The 21,284-nt window shown below is 31.2% G+C and overlaps 2 long non-coding RNA genes across 3 annotated transcripts; both read right to left on the bottom strand.

Annotated features, from left to right (window-relative positions):
• Nucleotides 1-303: 303 nt before the first annotated feature.
• On the bottom strand, nt 304-4,923 carry LOC148304312 (uncharacterized). Its single transcript, XR_015838374.1, has 3 exons — nt 4,812-4,923; nt 3,524-3,694; nt 304-2,507 (listed from the first exon to the last, which is right to left on the bottom strand). It is a non-coding gene; the product is annotated as an uncharacterized LOC148304312 (long non-coding RNA).
• A 2,149-nt stretch (nt 4,924-7,072) lies between these two features.
• Nucleotides 7,073-10,478, bottom strand: LOC148304313 (uncharacterized). Of its 2 annotated transcripts, none has more exons than XR_015838372.1 (4): nt 10,376-10,478; nt 8,673-8,784; nt 7,801-7,953; nt 7,073-7,212 (listed from the first exon to the last, which is right to left on the bottom strand). It is a non-coding gene; the product is annotated as an uncharacterized LOC148304313 (long non-coding RNA). The 2 variants fall into 2 exon arrangements; XR_015838373.1 differs by lacking the exon at nt 10,376-10,478 and adding an exon at nt 9,756-9,812.
• Nucleotides 10,479-21,284: the final 10,806 nt, after the last annotated feature.

Below are 21,284 nucleotides of genomic sequence, written 5' to 3' on the forward strand. Positions count from 1 at the left end.
TGAAGAGGAGGATATTGGCAACATTTGGTTTCAACAGGACGGCGCTACGTGCCACACAGCCGAAGCTACACTCGATGTTTTGCGCCCTGTTTTAAAAAAAAAAAAGTTATTTGGCGGACCCTTATATATATATATATATATATATATATATATATATATATATATATATATATATATATATATATATATATAAGTAATCCTTTTGAAGTAATAAAATAAATAACACGGCACTTTCGGTATCCCAAGCCATACGAATACAAAGAAATTAATTAAATTTAAACTTGCAGGCCAGTCCAAAGGATGTTCAACCATAGTCAGCATTGTATAAATTTCAGTATTTGAAAACACGAATCTGAAAGATATTCGTAGATTTTTTTTTAAATTTTTAAATTTTTAACTTGCAAAGATGACATTTTAGGATAGAAATTTAATTTAAAAAATAATACATGTACACGATGTAAAGTGGAAAGAGTTCAAAAGTAGAATAGTTTTAGCTTCCTATCATTATGTCACACGGTTGGGCATATGAGTATGTAGTTGTAATGGTAACTACGTGTAGTAATGGTACCAGTTCACTCTATTTACAACCATTGTACTACCGTAAAATTGTATTGTTTAGAGCAGTGGTTCCCAAAGTGATACGGACCAAAAGGGGATTTTTCTCTGGGATTTTTCAGGGGTTCGTGGAAAAATTGATTTGGGGGTCCCTGAACAACGGCAAGGGGTCTGCGCAAGAATTGATATAAAAAGAGACACTTTTTTTATGATTGCGAAGTCTGAAAAGCCGTACACTTAAGGCGCTTGTCCACTACCCAGATTTTTACCGTCCGGCAGTCCGGTTTTGAAAAATGAAAGCGACTACGATAGATTAGCGTGATCGAATTTACGCGCAACGTTTTCACACACCGATCAAGAGCTCCGATCCGAAGAAAGATGGACAAGAGCACAAGCCAATTCAACCCAATCATTGTTTTAAAACGCTAACTGACGTGCCGGACGGTAAAATTACGTGTAATTCCGTGTAGTGGATAATGGCCCTTATTCTAGCAGGTGTAAGTGAGGTAAAATGTACCGTGTTGCACAAACCAGCATACCTATTACATTATAAAAATAACTTCACTGAGTAATTATATTGTACGAAGAAGGATGGACAAAATGGCTCAGTGTGTAGAAAACTCTTAATGTGACTACTTAAAAACATCTGAACTCTCTATACAGCTTGACGAGTCAACATTACCTGGAAACGAAGCTTTAGTTTTAGTTTAATTTGGATTTGTAGAAGAAGAAAAAAATTCCAAGAATTGTTGTTTGCTATCTTTGGAAACTGACATTCTTCACCAAATGTCTTATTTATATTTTATAGTTATGTCACCATTAATAATTTACGATATCAAAGTTAAATTTGTAAATTTTCTATTATGCATTTATGTAGTCTTCCGTGGGCAAATTTTGACTGTGAAAAGGAGTTCGCGGGCCTCCTTTTCATAGTCAAAACCATGTAAAAAAAGTTTGGGAATCACTGGCTAGAACATGGAAATCTCGACTTTAAACAAAGCATATTAATCTTCAATTTGTTGTTCCCAATCCAATTACATGCAAACTCAGGATATCTTGGGTAAAAGATCCTAAGATGGCCTTAGAGAAGTCATGTAAATTGTTGATGTACCAAAAACTAACTTTTTCAAATTCTAAAATTAATATTTTTCTTACTAAAAATATGGTTTGAAATTACTGGATATTTATGAAATAATTTATAATATTTAGACAAACAATTTGGCGATAAACTTTTGACATGTTGCGTTATTTTCGAAAGATAGGAGTTACGAGTGTCAGATAGTAGCTAGTAAACATCATGTACCTATGTACGTAGTACGTATATGTGTAGGTAGTAGGTACTATAAGTTTCATATATATATATACATACATATTTAATGGATTTTTACAAAAATACATATATTGTACTCTGCGTTCAATATAGCATCACAGATCTTGTTACATTACGTTTTATTAAAATGTAATAAAAACGTATTGTGTTCTATTGTCGAAGAAGTTCTATATTTTATATTGTCAATAATATTTATCTCGACCTTGAATTTTCTTTGTATAGCAAGGCAAGACAACACAGTAAAATCTGTTACTATTTTGTAGTGAATTGTTATTATAAAACAAATATGCCAAATTAGTTTTTTAAGTAAACTAAAAAAAATGTATGGTCCATGGATAATAATTTGCAAATGCATATTTGTTTAATTATGTAAATTTATATTAATCCTAAATAAATATATTTTTTAATATTGTATGATTATAAGTAAGTAAAAGTAAAGTAGCCATTGTTATGGTCAGCAAGGAAGGTCCGATGCGTCGATCACTATTACATCCGTCAGTGAAGCATTGACAGACTGTAATGGATTTTTCATATTCGGTATTTTTATAGCAATCTTCCGTATGCTTCATATACCCGCAACTTCTCCACACCCTTGTAAATATAACATCATATCCATGGTAAACTGAAAATAACACATCACGTTACTTAGTAAAAATCAGCGAAACATTAGTAATAAATTAGACCTGTGAGAATTTTTGAGTCGGGCTGCAGTCCCTTGGATAGTGTCGTATTTTGATTTTATAGGTTCGAACCCACTCTACCGCAAATATTAACACGTTGACTGCCAACTACGAGATATCTCGTAGGTTGTTTACTTGCCCAGGACGCCTACTACGAGTCATTTCATCCCTTCAATACTTGCCATATTTGTACAGCTACGAGGAAACTCGTAGCAGAACAGTGTAAATATGAATATATTGCATCAGGAAGAGAATAAAAAATCAGGTCTGCCTTAAATTGTCAGAAAATACAATAATTCAGTTATATTATTGATTTTTTATTTTGTACTATTGTTTAAGTCTTTAATAATATATGTAACATGATTAAATCAAATTGGCTATTTCAACCGGAATAGTGAAAATTTTCATGGCAGTCAACGTGTTAAGAAACGGTTTAAAATAAATTTCTTATATATTACTGTCAGGATTTTGAACCGTTCTTAAAATATCCAAGATTTAAGTTTACCGAAATGAGTTTTTTTTAAATTTATTTAAATAATCCGAAGCAAATAGTCAGTGTAGACTAGCAGCTTAAACCTAAAATATAATATAATTTCATTGTACTTCATATAAATTTCCCAACATCCTTTGGCGAGACTCGATGTGGTCAGCTCAGATACATAGATTCTACAATACGGTTCTTAATGGACAGAAAATAATGTAATTATTAATACGAAGAAATGTAAATAACTTTCTAGTCATGTTCCGATTAATTTGTTTTATATTAATGTGATGGGTGAACGTGGACTCCGACAAATATTTAAAAGCGATCAACACTAGGTGTAAACTTTAATAAAATGCAACGCAAAGATATGATATGACAAATAATGGACAAAAATCCGTGTTAAATTATTCACCGCGCTAATATTTTGGCTACCTATGTTCTAATTTAAAAATTGATAAAATATGACACCCTTACATTTAAAATAACTCTTCCTGCAGAACGGCTTTCCCAGTTCCTTATCGGGAGGAGCGTGGTCTGGTTTTTCATTACACTCTGTGGGTTCTATTTTCTTGGGCCCAAATTCATGAAGATCCAGGCACTGTGATTGCTCGTAGCTATTGCACTGGTAACATTTTAACGCTTGTACTGAATACAACAAAAACAACAGTTTAAAACAAATGGCCTTGCTAAAATCGAACTAACTATTATTAAAGAATAAAAAAATATATAAACAAAATAAATTTTAAAAAGAAACTGTAATAACTTGTGACTGTGTCGAAAATATAATAATTAACCTTAAATAATTGTCCGCCTCCGTAGTGTAATGGTCAGCACGCTCGGCTACCGTTCTGGAGGTCCCGGGTTCGATTCCCAAGGGGGGTAAAATAAATATAAGTGATTTTTTCACTGTCATATTTATTCAATATTACCCTGGACTGGTACCTGAAGCGGAGGGGTGATCACCTTTCCTTCATGTGTAAACGATCAAGATAACACTGCGTTTATATGACGCAGTGCTCTATGCACTATTGGGGTGCGGATAAGGGTTTTATTATTATGATTATTATTAATTTTTAGTACGTCTTTTATTATATCCTCTTACTTACATAAGTATATGTAGATAATTATTAATGGTCCCAAAAAACTATCTTTGCTTTTAAAATGCAGTAATTTTGAACATTTTTATTCGGTCGTGTTGAAGCTTGTAATTGATTAACGAGATTCAATTATATATTCTCAAACGATTTTTATATATTCAATTATTCAATTCAATTATTTTTATATATTACATATATTCAATTATTTTTATATATTCAATTAATCAATTATATATTCTCAAACGATTAGATTCTCAAACGATTTTTCTACTCCAAAATGCAACACCAAGCAATTTCAGCAAAACTTCAAATATTTGGCAATCAAACATTTCAATAAACTCCCTAAAGAAATAAAAAAAATAGATGATATAAAAATCCTTAAGAAAAAAATTAAAACTCTGTACATTTAAATCTTTAAAAAAATATATAAATAAAAACTATTTATATTTTATTATATAACATTAAACCACGAGTGTAAGTCCCTTTCCAAGCACAAGAGCACAGACTCTTTTATGGAGAGGCACACCGAATCGAAATATAAAAGTTCTCCATATGTATAAATGATTCAAATGTTATTATGTTATAAATAAAAATGTAAATATATTAAATGAATAAAAAAAAAATAAAAATAAAAAACAATGAGTATGTTGAGAATTATTTATTACCTTTAGATATTTTGGATATTATTATAAGAATAACAACGTTAAACATTGATGTTCTTAAATTCATTATCCGTGAAACGTCAAAATAAATATGTTTGTTTTTTTTTAAAGAAACTGTTCATTTCTTAATACAAAAATAACAAATGCAAGTAATCTTCATTTAAAATATTGTAGGTTAGATTATTTTGTGAAGGTACATAGTTACTTAGGTACTGAGTATGTAGGTTAACTATATGAAATAAACCATAACCATTTTTTGAGAACATTACGGAACACGAGAGGTACGGATTTTTTTTGAAACACTGGTTTTAAAAGTTATTGAAATAATACGTTAATCAATTTACAGTATTTTGTAGCATTTTCAGTAATATTCAATCATTTTTTCTTGTTTGTACAGCTGCATAATAGGATTCGTGTTATTCGCTTAAATAAAACCAAATCTATGAATGTTTTTTTCTTAAAAAAATTCAACATATAAAACTGCAATTTGATTGTTCATTTCATTTTATTGGTTATTCAATTAAGATATAAATAATTTTCTAAGAGTAATATGGGCATAAATTTGGGTGAACCGCCAACCAAGTTACTAACTAACCATCACGCCGCTTCCCCACAGGGATAGGCAGAGAGAATCAAACGCCACACCACTCTGTCTTTGCAAACATTCTTTGCCTCTTCTACATTCATGCTCTCCTCATACATACTCGACGATTATTACGACTCCTGACCCGGCCGCTTTCAAGTATTTGACATACCTGATTGTGCCAAGTTTTCCTCGGTCTTCCTCTGCTTATTTTTCCAATTACATTCGCCTCATAAATTTGTTTAACCGTTCTTTCTTCACTCATACGTTCCACATGTCCAAATCATCTCAACACACCTTTCTTAATTTTATCGATAATGCTTATCTCAGCCTTACATTCTTTCCTTATTTAATCATTCGAACATCTATCAAACATCGTTTTGCCACACATTCGTCTTAGGGATCGCATTTCGACTGCATTCAGTCTGCTTTCATCCTTCTTTTGCCAACTCCATGCTTCGCTTCCATACGTAAGGGTTGGAACCAGAACTCCGTTGTGTACAACGTTACCAAGTTACACTTACAACTTGTTACAATACCAAGTTACACTTACAAGTAATGATTTTGACTAAAAATGTACGTTTCATCAAAATTTATACAAAATTCTTTTCAAAATATTTGAAATAACTTATCGTTGCAAAGACAACTGTGAAAGCTAAGCGATATTGTCATTTTAATTTACGTGATTTCATAATGCGTCTGAAGCGTGATTCCCAAGTAGGTAGGTACATAAACGTAAAGACGTTGACACGCCATAAATGAACAAAAAAATTCATGTCTGCAAATGAGATTACGTAACGCTATACTAAGGATATTTTACTTGTAGAAGTATCATATTTCATGACTTTAAATACTTTTAAATAAGTAAATAAATCATTACAACATTACAGATAGCCAAAATCAAAATTAATGTATGATTATAATAAATATGTAAAATTGAAATCGGTTGATGATTTTAAACGTTATTCGTTCGCTTCCTGATTAAGCTATACATGACCTTTGTGTGAAAGCATTGATATACGAGTATAGTAGGAAAATAGTTTTATGAATAAAATAAAATATTTATGACGTCAATTTTGCTTTTGGCAATATTTATTTAATACCTTTTTACTTAATACAACAGTGTATAAAGAACATTATTAAGAGCTAAAACAGAAAAAAGTGTTTCAGACGTTTTGAAATAGTTTTATGTTGTTAATAGTATACAGTGAAAAAAATACACAAATGCACACATACACATACACACACATTATCGTAATTAAAAGTAATCAAATATAATTTATTATTAGATTAAAACCAATATTTTTAGCTTTTCCAGTTTTTTTATTTGACCAGCGACCGGGTTTCGTCGTTTTCGTTTTGCTGGTCAAATAAAAAAAGTGGAAAAGCTAAAAATATTGGTTTTAATCTAATAATAAACTAAAAATGCAATTCCATCACGAAGTGTCAGTGGATAATATAAATCTATTAATCAAATGTATATTATATATCCTCGTATATTAATGAAAAATTAAATAAATTACATATGTATATAACGTAACTTTTGTATGGATTTAAACTAAAAGTTTAAATTAAAATAATAACATATTTCTTTTCTGAATTGTTGCTAAGTATACGTTCGCACCACCAGTAATGTCGGTAATAGAAGAATCATGAATAAGGAAAATGTTGTAGCATCGGCAGAATTGCATCCATCCTCAAAGCATTGGCAAACCCTCTCATTATGATCGTCGTTATCCGCACTGTAGCAAGGGTTCTTGTACGGAATCCACCCACAACTCCGGATGGTTCTCGATTCGCTGTTCTTCTTCGGGTCCATAACTAGAACATTATAGTTCAATTATAAATCGAAAATCTTTTCCTGCTTTCTTTTTTATATGGAGTCTAATTTATTGATTGATTAAGATCAGTATTTAGATCCTAAATTTAGACTAAAATCAAGTTCAAATAAAGAACATTCATGAGGTAAAGTAAGTAAGATAAATTTCTCTTGAGACGATATTTTGTGAAAAGTGTCTCTATATAAATAAGGCAAATAGAAAGTGTTTTTTAGAGGTATACGGATTCAAATTTCCCGCAATAATTAATAGTGGCACCCGCCGTGTGACATGTTGCGCCATCTTGTTGAAACCACAGCTCTGTCACATCAATATCATCTACATAAATAAATTTGTACAATTTGCAAGAACTATTCTAATATCAGTCTATTTATGGTGAAATGGCAAAACGTACTGACTACAAATCAACTGTCAACTAGAAACATTGTTGCCAGTTTAAAAACCAAAGTCAACATCAACTGTAAACTGTAATACATTTCAATGGACAATATATATTAATTCACAGTTGATGTTGACTTTGATTTTTAAACTGGCAAATTTGCAAATATTGACAGTGTGAAATTTCACTTACTTTCTATAACTATTTTTCTGCAAAATGGTTGTTTTCCATCGAAGTCTCCGGTACATGGCATCGGATAGAGAGGATTCTTCCCAACCAACTCCAGACTGGTACACGCCGAGTTATTATTACTGTTACACTGGAAGCAACGGATTCCAAATACCACTAAAAACCAAACCCACAACCAATTTATGTATGTATAAAATATATTACTTGCATGAACACCGAATGAAAAGAAGACAAAATAAATTTTTGAAATGCAATATTTTGTGTTTTTATTTACATCCTACACTTAGTTTAATATTTTTGCAAATGGTGTGTAAATTTTTAAATAATTTTCCGTATTATATAATATTCGTATGATTTAAAAAAAAAATATGTGTGTGTAATAAAAATATGTGTGTTTCCCCGTAACTTGTTTTTTTTTTGTTAAAATGTATTTTTACGTAATCCAGAACTTTGTTGTAACTCGAATTTTTACAGAACTTTTGTAATGTTTTACGTAAGTAAACTTTTGTAATGTTTTATTTAACAAATTGTTTGCGGGAAACGCTTAAAAGAGTCTTTTACACACTATTGTTAAAGAGCGGTAGACGCTTAAAAGCTTTCTATTTGCTTAATTTTGGTGGAGCACGAGAGATGTCAAAAAACATTGTCCATCGGAGTTGGGCGGCGGACTGTCTGATTATAATAAGGGTTGGGGTTGATGAAAAAACCGCCCGACAACAATGTGTCAATATGAATAAAATACGTTAATAACATGATATCTTGAGCTATTATTTTATTACTTTAATTTCAATATTATATATACTTTTTAAATTCAAAATAACACTAAACAAATCTTTAAAATACTGTGACAAATAACAAATTAAGTAGAATTTTACCATCTGTTATACTCAGCAAAATGAATAATGAGGCTTGGAGAGTTTTCTGTGTATCTTTGAAAATATTCATTTTCTGAAGACTGAAGTTCGAATGTACTTAAATCCCCTCAATCTGAAATAAAATATAAATCCTGAAATAAAATATTAACCTAAACAATTCCATTCTCTCAAATAAACCCCTTGTGTGGTTTGCTCGGGTCATTCCCCCACCAGTCTAGATACATATATCCATTATTCCTTTGTTTTTTTCTTTCCTAATATTGTTTGCTTCCGTAGTGTAATGGTCAGCACGCTCGGCTACCGTTCTGGAGGTCCCGGGTTCGATTCCCAAGGGGGGTAAAATAAATATAAGTGATTTTTTCACTGCAATATTTATTCAATATTACCATGGACTGGTACCTGAAGCGGAGGGCTGATCACCTTTCCTTCATGTGTAAACGATCAAGGTAACACTGCGTTTATATGACACAGTGCCCTATGCACCATTCGGGTGCAGATAAGGGTTTTATTATTTATTATTATTAATATTGTTTATTCACGTTTTACATTGATTGATTGTTTTTCAAAATATAATTTAAAAAACATACATGTACATATAGTTGGCTATTTTTGACCCACTTTTTCCAAGAGGTTGACCGCAGAAGTGGTTAATAACTAAATTATGAGGTTTGAATTTCAAAATGTAAATTAGACAGCTACAGTACACAAACAAATTAAGAATGACACAAAATTAATCATCCAATTTTGTTTTTGAATAACTTTTTAACTAAATAAAAAAATGAGTTATAGAAATCTATATTTAGATCTTTAATTTTTTTTGTCCGTCAAGTGGCTGGCGCCAGTGTTGATACCCATTTGTGCCCGTTTTATCAATCCGTTAGTATATTGCAGCTGTCTAGTTCACAAATATCAAATATGATTGACGTACGACGCCATTTACAAAAATTATAACATCTTCCTATAGGGGGATTAAATTTGTGCCACCCTGTATATACTAATCTTAATCAATAATGAATAATGTTTTAAAAACAGAGATATTTATTGAATTTCTCAAACAATAAACAAGGTATTTCCAAAATTTACCTGTTATATGTAGCATTGAAAAACAATTTTTTTTTATCACAGATTATATCACTTTCAGGTAGATCAGGTTTAAAAATAGGATCCTATGACAGTCGTAAGCCCTGTAAATGCCCAGACTTTCATATTCTTTCTTCTTCATCTATCTTCTTATATCAAAAAATAATGTAAAAAATAACTAATTGGAGATAATCCAGATTTGTGAACAAGTAACACATTTGGAAACAGTTAAAATGTTGTAAAATAAATTAGATTATTTATTGACATTTCAACATAGGTGATATGGAAGTCTGGGCATTTACTGGGCTTACGATTGTCATAGGCTGGTTTAAGCAATCACTTTACACACGTGGAACATTCACCAATTCTACCCATGATTGGCAACACACTACTCAAATTTTTGAAACTTCTAGATATATTGATCAAACCCGAAGCATTTGAGTTTGAGAATTTGAGTAGTGTGTTTGTCAATCATCAGTAGAATTGGTGAATGTTACACTATGTAAAGTGATCACTTAAACCAGTCTATGGCGGTCGTTAGCCCAGTAAATGCTACTTCCATAATTTTTCTTCTTCGTCTATGTTGAAATGCCAAAAAATACTGTTAAATATAAGAATCTCACAGTCTGCGACACTAATTACAAGATCACAATCCGACTTGATGAATAACAACAGTACTTTAAAACGTACTAAATCACTATGATCACTGATAAATTTTTACTAAACTACAGTTTATATAGATATTTATGACGAAAATATTTAGCAAACACTAGATTTTATAAATTACTACAGGTTCAAACCAAGTTGTAATATTCTTTTCCGGTTTTTTTGTGACACACATAGTTTGTAAAAATATTATCAATTTATGAATGAGGCTTGACCGAAAAGTAAATACAATTAATAACCAAAAATAAATCATTTTCAGTTTTATTCAATGTACGTATGTTCCTTCTTCGTCTAACTCCTCATTACTGATCGTTGTGACCCTTGTGGAAGCAATGACTTCTAATCTTCTCCAGTTATACCTTCACTGCACTGAATATATTTATACTTCACGTAGCGCTCCAACCACCGAGGTGCCTTCTGCGAAAATTATTAGAATATGTTAAACAAATTTGTATCCCGATTTTACTATAAAATTATATATTGTAGCTTACAATTTTCCTGTCACTGTCAATCTAAATAAATAAATGTTTTTGTAAAACCGCCAAGTATCAACATAGAAAGGATTAGTACATTAGTTCAGTTAGTCAGCTAGATCCGATTTCAACCCGACGTCGCACAGTGGGGTATATTGGCGATCTGGGCGGCCAATATTATTTTTCGTTCTAAATCGATTCCAAATATGCCTTCTGACTAATTCATTGTATTATATGGAGATATTTTTTACTTATCAGTAAAAAAAAAAAAAAAATTTTTTTTTTTAATAAATGCAAATCGTAGTAAATAATTTAAAAATATTAGTCCGAGAAAGATGGCCATGGTTCCTCGTCCGGACACAGTTCTTCTTCCGCTTTTAATATAAGCGATTTCTTCATTTGTTATTTTTTTTTGTTTCCTTTATAAATCGTATTCTTATTGGACGACAATAACGTGGTGAAGAAGGAATTGGGTTTTGCCAAATAACCTTATTATTCAAGGAACAAATAAGTTGTAGTAGGGGCACAAACGAACTCTGAAATATGTTTGCATCGGAGTCTGCATCATTTAAAAACGTTTGTTTATATTGAGCTTGTTGTGCTCCATCACAACCCCACTTGCACATTAAAAATTATGTTTCTCATTCTTTTTTATTTAAATTTTATAAACATTCTTCTAAATGTGTCAATAGTCGCGTGGTAGTGTGATCCATTAAACTCTGTAGGTTTACTTCGGCACAAGTTTCAGTTACTCTGTAAGCTTTCTTAGCAGGGTAACACTCGAGTTTTGCTTTTTGTAAGATACTGTAACTCGGGTATAGTTTTTTTTATGAGAACTCCTTACTATTTCATATTGCCTTCTCGAAAGATCGGCTTCAACAAATATAGATAAAGCCTGTAATGGAGTCGATTGCGTTATCCGGGTATTTTTTTGCTGGCAACGAGAATACGCTTTCTTATATTTGGTAGCACGCTTAGGTGTACAGATAATTTCTTTCAACACCAAAGAAGCATCTCTCATCTCGCTTTCTCCTAACTTTGACCGAGTAGCATGGGTGAGCACATCTAATTCAATATGTTTGCGCAAATCTTCAGTTTTCCTTCTTTTGCTTCTCTGACTTGATTCACCAAACGACTTTGATGGTCGTCCTGATCGATTCATTACCCAAGGAATTGTAAAAGTTCCGTCAAGCCAATTTTCATTTTTTATCAAGAAAGTTTCCTCCTTTCTGAGTGCATTAGTCTATTTTCGTTTTATTTCAGATTTGAAATGCGAAAAATAGTTTTTAATTTTCATTGCACACTCGTCAGAAAAATTATCCAATTGTAAAAGGTACTTTTGCAAGCATTCTAATTTTTCATTAATTTTATTAGCATTTTGTTGCTGCATGATAATAAATAACTGTTTTCTAGTCATTATTCTAACATCTACTGGTCCTAAATAAAAATGTAACAATTTAAAGATAAAAAACTGTACATAGTTCAGTTTTCATTATTGTGCTGACTCATCTTAAAAGAGCGATTTCTTGCAAAAGAGCAAAATTCTGCAAAAAAAAATTCAATTTATATAAAGAAAGAGGGCTAAGCTATTTGATACAATCAAAATTATAGCCGAATAACACTCGGAAGCACAACTAAATATCCTTTATTTAAAAAAAAAATGAAGGAAAAATCCATTTAAAGGCACTTATTTAAATTAGTTTTTTTTTAGTCAATATGTTAGCTATTGCAACTTAAATCTATGTACAATACACTATCTTACCTGCTTGATCACAATCCATTATTAAATTGTATACGTGTAATACAAAAAAAAAAATAATCACTGAAATGTTTGCGTACTAAACGAACAGCGAAAGAAAAACACGTGCACTCACAATAACAACAACTTTGCGACTGACCATTAGACACGTGAGATGTGCGTGGGGGGGATACAATTATTGCATGTCATCAACAAAATACTCTATTTCATGTTGATATATTTTTCATACACCTGCGACAATGTTTTTAAAAGTGACTCTTGGCCGCCCAGATCGCTAATATACCCCACTGTGCGTCGTGACGTTGGCCAGTACACACACTCCTCCACGACCCTAACCAGCACAGCAGACAGATACGGTAACAGTACCAAGTACCCCATACAAATGTTTACTAACTCTGTGTCATAATATTCCTTTGGCCTTATCTGCACCCAGTGGTGCATAGGGGATTGCAAATAATCTACTCGGTGAAAAATCAATCGTGATTAAATGAAGGCAGGGAGAGAAGTCCCGCTATCCAGATTATTCATATCCAGATAATGTAAGTGAAGGAGCTTAGGGTGAAAAATATTATCAGTTTATGGGAAAGAAAATGAGAAATCTAATAATCTAGTCTGAATAGTGGTAAAATAATTATTTAAAAAAAAACAGTTCCTACCCCATCTTTAACCTTCAACGTCCCAAAGCCAAAATTCTAAATTTTATACTAAGCTTTACATACGGTGTTTGATAACTATGCGAAATGAATCGAAACACGTGTCATAATAGATTTGAAGAAATAGTGGTATTTCTTCAATGTATTATTTTCAGGTATTATTTTCAGTGAGACAACCCTTGCATCCTGAAAAACGACGATTTTAATAAATATGTCGTTAGTTTTTTTTTAAGTATTTCATAGGAAGTCTCATCATTTTGTAGGCCATAAACATAATATTGATTGAAAAAAATCTTAATGTACAATTCTTGAAATTATGATTACTTCTGAACTAGTTTTGTGCGGGTCTAAGTAAACTATTCAGTATCAACTAACTGTAACTGAATTTATCCCGTTAAAATAAGTTTTTAAAAGAACTCCATCGATGTTAGTGCAATTTCGATAGTCTTCGGTACATGATAGACAATTAGGAATTCATTTTTTGGGAATTCAAAAAACAAATAATGACGTAATTTGACACGTACCCGCACCCGATATTGCATAGGGCACTGCATTATTAAAACGCAGTGAAAAAAAAATTAAAAGGATATTTTCTAGCGTTTCTCATATATCGCTCACTCCTTTCAAGAACGTCATAAATCAAAAAACTTGATTTTTCAGGAGAACGTTTTTAAAGTTTAAAAATATAATACAATGTATTAAAAATAAATATCAAGCGACTTATTGAACTTTTTACTGTGCAACAGATCTTTTTAGGTAAAACCTGAAGGTTTTTTCTCCATTTGAAAAATATTTTGGATATTTAAAAAAATAATTAAACAATATCTTTTCTTCAAAATGCAAAAACAACACTTTCTGCCCTGTAGCGGGTAAATATGAAGTTAAAAATATGCAGCTTTTGCTGGGATATAGTACATTTTCTGGGCATTCCGAAAACATGCACAACTGAAAATTGACGATTTTTGATTTATGACGTTCTTGAAAGGAGTGAGCGATTTGTGATTATAATCCAGGATTCGGACCTCACATACAAATAAAATAGTTATCTGCTCAATAAAGAGCTTCTTTCATCTCACCAATAGATGTCTCTCGTGAAATTCTAGTGATTCAAGTGCAAGGATTCGAAATTGGTTCATATATGTATATAGAACTTCCAAGAATTTGAGTAGTGTGGTTGTAAATCATGGGTAGAATTGGTGAATGTTACACGTATGTAATCACTTAAACCAGCTTATAATGGTTGTAAGCCCCATAAATACCCAGACTTCCATATTCTTCTTCATATATGTTGAGATATAAAATAAAAAAAATACATGTATGGTACCTACATTAATACTTGTATGAGCGCGATGCACCATATACTCGTTAAACGTTTTGTTGTGACTTGAGAATTATCGCTAAGCAAGAAGATTGATTGTGTTAATGAACGAGATGTATTGTTTCATCAGGGTTTTCAGTTTCAGCTGTACATAGCAATCGACGTCAATTTATTTGGAATAAATACGCGTATTTACAATAAAAATTCTCTTTTTTACAATACAATATTCAAATTTCAATTGTACGTATTGGCCCTGAAAAAAAACGTAATTATGTCTTTATTAACGCTGCAGCCAATTTGATTAAATATATGTTGTATTAAAACATACAAAAAGGGTTAGTTTATTAATTAAAAATAACGTTTATTTTTGTTTTAATCATTTTTCGCTCTATATTATTGTATCAAGTGTTCAGAATTTAATTTCCTTTATATAAGTTTATTTTTTTTATCTTTTAGATTTTTAAGAAATGAGGTCTAATATGTTTGTAGGAAAGGAAATAAAGAATCATATCAATATTATAAAGTGTTTTAAATTAAATTGTAAATGAAAACACTTGTTTTTTACCACTTGAGTTAAATTTATTTTAACGACTAGTTTTGGAAGCTACAGATGCTTCCATCTTCGTGTCTTGATATAAACAGGGAAGCATCTGTAGCCTCCGAAATTAGTCGTTAAAATAAGTGTTTTCATTTACTATTTCATCACGTCTTACCACAAAGTGAATGCCGGAACAATTAATAAAATATGTTTAGAATTAAATTTACGGTACAAACTTTTGGCAACCCTGGCTTCGCAAAACGTCCTTGGTCAATAACAACCATAGTAAGTGTCGTCAGAAGGTGTTTGGCATATTAAACCAATGCAACCTATATTGTTACAGTCCATATTCTATGCAAAAGTGCAGTAAATGTAACAATGTACGTTATAAAGATTTTTTAAGCAATTTTTTTAAGGTTTGATTTTGTACATTTTACCCAAGATACGCAGAACCACCTGCATCCTGCACATTTTATTTAATGATCCAGAATACAAAATAATTAGGTAGGAAAATCTTTATTTTTCTTCTTAAATGTTTTTGAAAAATCACGATTGTATGTTTGGGAATCTGCCATGAAGCAAGCAATTGTAAATCTTATGTTTATAAACAATGTACTATAATAAATACATAAAGAGATTTTTGAAATTTTTAGACGCGTTTTTTGATAAAAATATAGGAAACACTAAATCGGTTGATTTTCACTTTCCTTTTTTAATTGACTCGAATTGATTTTTTTTAAAGAACATGCCACTTGATATCGTGAAGTGCACTTTGAATTTCATCAATTTAAATATTATTTATATAAGTATTTTCTTCCTCTATCAACTGCAAGTACAAGACTTGTACATCTTGATTGGTATTTGCATTAGGGCTAGTGAATCAGTATTACAAAATAAAAGTGTCTAATACAATTCCGTAAAATTAAATTTAAGTGATATGCAAACATATTTAAGACAGTATAATATATTTAAATATATATTTTTATTTAATACTTGAAAGTGGTCAGGTTAGGAGTCGTAACAATCGGCGGGTATGTATGAGGAGATGCATGAACGTGGAGGCGAAGAATGTTTGCAAGGACAGAGTGGTGTGGCGCTCTATTCTCTCTGCCTACCCCTGCGGGGAAGCGGCGTGATGGTTAGTTAGTTAGTTAGTTAGTTATTTTTATTTAAATAAAAAGATAAATATTTGTGTTTTTCCACAAATATTTCAATTTCATACTATTTCTGTGAGCCTGAGCGGCTCATTATTAGAAATAGGTATCCAAATGTGGTAGAGTGGGTTCGACCCGAGAAACTCCGACTTAAGAGAATGCGACACTAACCACGGGACCACAGCCCGACACGTATGATAATATAATAATATATCTAATATATTCTCATGTATCAGATATATTATTAAACCCATGTGGACCATATGGAATTCACAAACCGTCTCCAAGCTTTTCTGTCGGCTGCCAGCTCCCTTGCATCCTCCCAAGTCAGGTCCACGCCCTGAAGCTCTGACGAGAACTGCCGACGAATTTTCATTAGTGGTCGTCCTTGTAAAAGAGGCAAGTTTGATTAAGGCTCTCGGGAGGCATAGCAAAGGAAGTACATGGCCTAGCCAACTGAAACGCCTTTTCTTGACGACAGTTGTGACCATGATTTGCTGCGTCCTACGCCTTATCTCTTCATTCCTTACAAAGTCAAACCACAGCATAAGTATATCCTCATAAGGTAAAGCAAATACCAGGTATGAGGTGGGTAGAATTATATCTGAACTATTATTTCTAAGGATCTTGGGGTTTTGAAAATGTTTATCGATCCGAAGTTGACGGTATTGGAATCGGCGCCGAGAGAATAATAACATTATAATTATTGTAAAAGTCAGATATGTTATTATGACTATTATTGTGTTAGAATTAAATGTTCGAGATATTACATAACTATCCTAATATGTTCTCACCACACATACATGTAGATACTACTTAATATTTAATAGTAGGCAACTGCTAACGTCACGCAATAGTTCTGTCATTGACTAGAAGAAGGCAAATGCGAATAGTATGTTCAACCGTTCCATGTTCAGAATAATACGATAATTTACTAATTGGACTTGGTTTTTGTGATAATACATTAATATGTTTGTTTTGGAACAATTTTTCATTTTAAAGCCTCACATCTCATGTTTATATACATTCTTTAGGAAAAATGGTTACGTTTAGATGTATAAAACAAATTTTGTAACTTTTAAAAATTATAGTGCTTACAACATTTTGAGTGTGTCCAAATTCGTCTCTAATAGGGTTTCAAAAGTTTATTCTTTAGTCTAAGAACACAATTATGTGCGAGTATGTTCATAGTATAATGTTGTAACACGTAATGTGCCAGGCCTAGACTAGATTCGCTATCATTGTGATGCCACCAATTTACGGTGGGCAGCGACTCTGGATGCTGTGATTATGTGCCAGAGAGTCGTGGGCCACGTCCTGCCTTGGCAGGATGCGGGAGATTATCCTTTTAAATTCTCGTCTATCATAGCGGAAATGGTCGGGAAACGGGAATTGACTAGCATTTTTGTATAGTTGACACATCGATGCAAAAATGTACCGACTTATTTATGATTGTAATAAAATTCTCTTTAAAGTTTTTTATTTATTATTTAATATGGTTACAAAAGTTTAAAAGAAATCTAAGCATTTCTCCTTTTACAATATTAAAATTAATAACACAGTTCTCTCCAATAACGAGACTAAGCTTTTGTGCTTGGAGAGGGACTTACACTTATTATTTATTGTTTATGTTTGTTTGTAGTATATATTTTTTGTTATAATTATTTTTTGCGTGTGTTTTTCTTTCATTCTTAGATTTACATTTATATGATTCATGTAATTTATTTCTTAGCATTTTAATGTCTTGAATTTTTTGTATCTGTAGGAAGGTTATTGAGGTTCTTGGTTCCCAAATATGTAAAGTTCTGTTGGAATTGTTCGGTATTGCATTTTAGTAATGTAGTCATGTTGGTATCTCGAAGATGAACTTTTCATTAGGTTTAAGTATTCTCTCTTTTTTATATTTAACTGTATTCCAAACATGAGGTTTACCTCAAGTGTGCAAGCCTCAAATGTTGATATTATATTTACATTTTATAACATACAATGGAAAACACATGACAAAATAAAATTTATATATAAATATATATATATATATATATATATATATATATATATATATATATATATATATATATATATATATATATATATAATTTATATATAAATATATATATATATATATATATATATATATATATATATATATATATATATATATATATATATATATATATATATATATATATATATATATATATATATATATATATATATATATATATATATATATATATATATATATATATATATATATATATATATATATATATATATATATAAATACATATATATATATATATATATATATATATATATATATATATATATATATATATATATATATAAATATGTATATACATATATACATACATAAAAATAAAACAGCAGAAGGCAGCAATTCAAGAGATTCTCGATGATCCCATCCACTGTGTGTACATTGGGGACTGTGCCTATCTTGCTGTGGCTTTAATGGCTACTGCATGTTTAATTGAAGTATAAGTATAATAGGAATGATATAATAAAACACATACAAAAAGTTGTAACAATCAACTTTGTAGAATGCAGGAAGGCACGATAAGTTCTCTAAAACCCTCTTTATATAATTCACGAATTTTTTCGGTGGTCTGACTATAAACTACAATATTGAAATATCAAATGAATATTTACAGTATTGGCTTTGAATCATACTGTACATTAATAAAAGTGTAACCTCAATAAATTCTGATACACGCCTACTAGATCACACTCATTGTTGAATGAAGAATAAGAGCTCGTGGCTCATCTACAGTACGTGATCAACTATGTATTATAAATGAACAGTTCCTACCAGATATTTTCACCCTTATGTACAGCAAATGATTCTAGGGCACCGTACCGAATCGCCGCCGTGTTAATTTAATTAATTTTTCAATTCAATTTCAATGTATTCAATAATAATTAACACATTGTTACATTAAAAACTAAAACTAAAGCGTATACATTTAAACATAAACTAGAAAACTGTCGGGTTGTGGTCACGTGGTTAGTGTCGCGGACTCTTAAGTCAGAGTTTCTCGGTTCGAACCCACTCCACCACAATTTGATAACTATTTCTAATAATGAGCCGTGTAGGCTCACAGAAATCGTATGAAATTGAAATATTTGTATAAATAATAAAAACACAAATATTTCTCTTTATTTAAGAAAAGAAAGTAAGCAATAATACTCTTGTTTAACATGTAGAAGAACACATGGAACAAATCAATATCCGTCGTGATGTTGTTCGGCATAACGGTAGCTCTTCCTACAGGCATCTTCCTAACGGCAGGTTGGTCCTGTATAAAGGAATGTGAAACAATCTATTCCGACGCTGTCTTAGGTAACTATCGGGAATATACAGACCAATGCTCCGGATAATTTAAGGATATCAGGATACCGCGCAACAATCCAAAAAAATGCGTAATCAAATACAAATTGACTAGGTGTCTGTTATCTAAAGGCACAGGAATAATAAAATAGATTTTTTTAGGGCACTCGGGGTTGCATACCCGTACTAGCTTATGTGTTGTGTTCCCTTTAGGAATAACATCATAACAATAATTTTCAGGAGAATTATGAAATATCAAAGTTATTTTGAACTCCATAGCAAATTTTAGTCATGTAAATAAGGAAAATATTATATTAGTGGCGATAGACTGCCCTTCAATGATGCAACTTTTATTGAGTATCAATTTAATCAATTCATTTTTATAGAGTATAATTTCCATAATGTTTCATTTGACAACGATTAATACCGAAAGAAGTATTTAAATTACAAATATATATTTATAAATGGGTAGATGCCCTATATTTTTTTGTGTCCTACTTTTAAAATATATTCGATAAAACCTGGACTTTTTTTAAACAAAAATGGTCCCGGAACTCACTGCATGTCAAGCTTTTTACTAAAAAAAACATTTTCAAATTTCATTCAAGTATTCATTTAAATAGCATACTTTATCATTTTGACTAATTATATAAAAATAGATTGTAATTGCGTAGGCACAAAAATTGTTTCATGTAACTGATTTTGTAAATTTAAAAAAAATATTCGTGAATAAAGGTGCCGAAACGCCGTTCCACCGCGTTACATGAAAAAAAGCCCTGGATAAAACCAATCATTCTACACTCTACACGGACAACCATATTAGATAAAATAGTAGAATTTCGTAAAAGATGACGCGCCTTAAGAAAAAGCGATAAAAATGATAATATTATTAAATTCACATTATTTAATTTTAATTGAGTAGCAGTACACTCTGGACATATAAACAAAAAGTTGATAATATTGAGATGTTGATAAAAGCATCATAAAATATAAATAAAAGCCAAGGTGACCATTTATTTAAATTCTAAATTAGGGTATAAAACTTTCATCGTCAAGAAAAGACAGAAATTTAGACCTTACTGAATCTAAAAAAATCGTTTAGGCAAAAAAAATGTTGGTGGAGAAATCCAACTGAAATTTTTAACATAATTAAGCAATTGTGTAAAGAAATAAAAAATGTCGTGGTGATGTTTCGGTTGCAAATTAACATTGACATTAATTTAATTTGTAGTAGGTACTGTACTGTTAAAACCAATACGAATGGTCACATTAATTAATATACATATAAGTTCTCGGTATATATGTACATATCAATTTGTTAACAGAATCACGCGGGAAGAATGATTGTTTTTTTATGAGATAAAACATATAAAATTGTCTTACTTCGATTTAATTAATCGCGAAGGCGAAAGTTGTGGATTTCAGGATGTGTTATCTAAGGAGTGGAAAGGAAAATGGTCCTGAATGTGGAGCAATGAGAGCAATCAGTGTCCATCACCGTCTGAAGACGTGTGTATGAGACATACAAAGATCGTCTCGTCTGTTCGAACATGACATGGTGTGTTCCGCGATCGCTGAAGTAATTTTAATAGAACCGGCGTCATATCGTCCGCGCCGTCATC

This window comes from Brachycentrus maculatus, unplaced genomic scaffold, assembly GCF_059751285.1.
Source record: "Brachycentrus maculatus isolate JH-2025_06_01 unplaced genomic scaffold, ASM5975128v1 h1tg000326l, whole genome shotgun sequence".
Classification (NCBI taxonomy): domain Eukaryota; kingdom Metazoa; phylum Arthropoda; class Insecta; order Trichoptera; family Brachycentridae; genus Brachycentrus; species Brachycentrus maculatus.